The sequence below is a fragment of the Engraulis encrasicolus genome, chromosome 22, assembly GCF_034702125.1.
Source record: "Engraulis encrasicolus isolate BLACKSEA-1 chromosome 22, IST_EnEncr_1.0, whole genome shotgun sequence".
Lineage (NCBI taxonomy): Eukaryota > Metazoa > Chordata > Actinopteri > Clupeiformes > Engraulidae > Engraulis > Engraulis encrasicolus.
Genome location: NC_085878.1, coordinates 24,376,002 through 24,378,501, shown reverse-complemented (window position 1 = coordinate 24,378,501; position 2,500 = coordinate 24,376,002). Strand labels below are relative to the sequence as shown.

Below are 2,500 nucleotides of genomic sequence, written 5' to 3'. Positions count from 1 at the left end.
AGTGCAATAGAATAGAATAGAGTACAGTACAGTGGAGGGGAGTAGAATACAATGCATTAGAATATGGCCACTTTATTAGGCACAACTATCCAACCACTCATTGACACAAAACTTATAATAAAGCAATCTTATTGTGGCAACTCACGGCATTTAGGCATGTAGACATGGTCAAGACGACCTTCTGCTGTTCAAACTGAGCATCTGGATGGTGCACAACAGTGATTTAAGTTACTCTGAGCATGGCATGGTTGTTGGTGGCAGACAGGCTGGTCTCTGAGTGTTTCAGAAACAGCTGATCTACTGGGATGTTCACACTCAACCCACTCTAGGGTTTGCAGAGAATGATCTGAACAAAAAACTAGAAAGAGGCAGTTCTGAGGGTGAAAATGCTTTATTGGTGTCAGAGGGGAAAGGCCAGGCAGGTTCCGGCTGATAGAAAGGCAACAGTAACTGAAATAACCACCACTTGTTACTACCAGAGGTGATTCTAGGGTCAGATGGGGCCCCAGGTGAAAATTCAAAGAAATGAAAATGTGAAACTAAATTGCCACTGCTGTAGTAAAGTGTGAGCTGTTATTCACCATACAGGGGCATGGGGGCCCCAAGCAGCTGACTGCCTAGCCTGGTGACAAGATGCGCCTCTGGTTACAACCAAGGTATGATAGACTGGGCTCCACTGGACACTCTCTTATCTCTAAATAAAGTGAGGTGAGCACAGTGCAGTAGAATATAATAGTAGAGAACTATTAGGATGCAGTGCCGTATAGTACACAGTAAATGATGGGGTGCTAATGTTCCAGAGTAAACGTATGTAACTCCGTATAGAGTGCACACTGCACTCAGCACGATTGCATTTGTGCCTCACCCATGCAAGGGGGCATCCCCCAATGGCGACCAAAGGGAGTTTTGGAAAACACAGCCACAATATTTGGTGCCACAGTATGAACTACAGCCTGTATATTGTAGCTTCTGAATCCCAGTTGCTCATTGTTCCATTCATACAGTGCTTTTGTAGCCCCCTGAACAATGCTCAAAGCACTTATAACGCTCACACTCCCTCCTTTCACACAAAATCACACCAACGCACACACACACACCAGTGTGTGAATGGCTGTCACGCTAGCTGCTTGCCAGAGCAAAGGGAGCCGTTTTGGGGGTTCAGTGTTGTTGCTCGCGTACACTTCGATCGAGTCAGCAGGAGCTTGAATCCAGTCACAGCAACCCCCCAATTGTCTCCGGAGCACACAGGAGGGAAGGCAGAGGAAGTCAGCCAGTTAAGTGTTTCCTCAACTGTGTCCTCCCTGCCTGGTGGAAATAATAGCCTGATGTGTCTAACACAGAATCTCTTCATACGCTTTCCACAGCTTCCTTGTTTTTATACACCCGCTGGGAAATCTATTGTTATGAGATGTCTGTGTGCTCAGAACCAAATTTTGCTGGCTTAATAGCGGCAGCAGGTATATATCTATTTCCCTGATAATTTCTTCCCCTGTCTGACAGGAGGAGTACAGTAGTATCACATGCACACAGCACAGGCCAAAGTGTGCACTGACTCCCTACACAGGAAAAGATGCAGTGTTTCTAATTCATCACTTTTAACATCTTTCTAGAGTGTGTAGAACAAAAGAAACGTGCACTTCGCGCTTCTAAAGTGACAAGCCAGTGCAACCGGTGCAGAAGTAGACATAAAAAGGGGAAAAATCTGGTGCTACACGGATGTCTATTTTCTATTATTCTTATTTATTTTCAATACATTAGGTTAGACTAATGTTTCGACAACCGTCTTCATCAGAGTCCTCCTACTCCTCCAGAGTCCTATCGTACAATGACTCTGATGAAGACGCATGTCTAAATGTTAGTCTAATGCACTGAACATAAAATAGAAAATAGACATCCGTATGGCACCAGATTTTCCCTTTCATTCATTTTCTAGTGCATTAGAACATCTTCTAGTGTATTTGGTTCCAATTGACTATAAGTGTGAATTAACACTGATTCTTTGCTGTGTGTGGACACATCACCTCCTCCTTCTTCCTGTTCACTAGTCCGCCAACATGAGCCCCAACGTCTTGCAAGAGAGTCCTTGCAAGCCAGAGATGTGCCACGTCTGCACTCTGTAGCGGTGTAACAGTGCACCTCCTAGGGCAGCACGGCTGAAATGGATAAGAACTAATGAATAAGGTTTTTCAAGGATGAGGCGTATTTTTAATCCGAGACCTCATAATGTGGAGTGCAGCACCCTGGGCGAAATTGCACCTGGCCCAAGGTTACGCTTCAGCTCCTGCCTCAGCATGTGCTGTAGGGAGCTGTTATCCCTTTGACTGCAGTCTATTCACTTTTTCACCGCCACTGTACACACGCATGTGCATGTGGACACGTACGCACGCATGCACGCATGCACGCATGCACGCGCACACACACACATGTACACACACGCACATGCACACACACAGGCACACGCACACGCACACACACTGTTCAGTTTTTAAACGCCATTGTC

At 45.7% G+C, this 2,500-nt stretch overlaps 1 protein-coding gene across 8 annotated transcripts in view; it reads left to right on the top strand.

Moving 5' to 3' along the window:
• Positions 1 to 2,500, top strand: part of arnt2 (aryl-hydrocarbon receptor nuclear translocator 2) — an 89,983-nt gene that overhangs the window by 34,711 nt on the left and 52,772 nt on the right. The window lies entirely within an intron of this gene.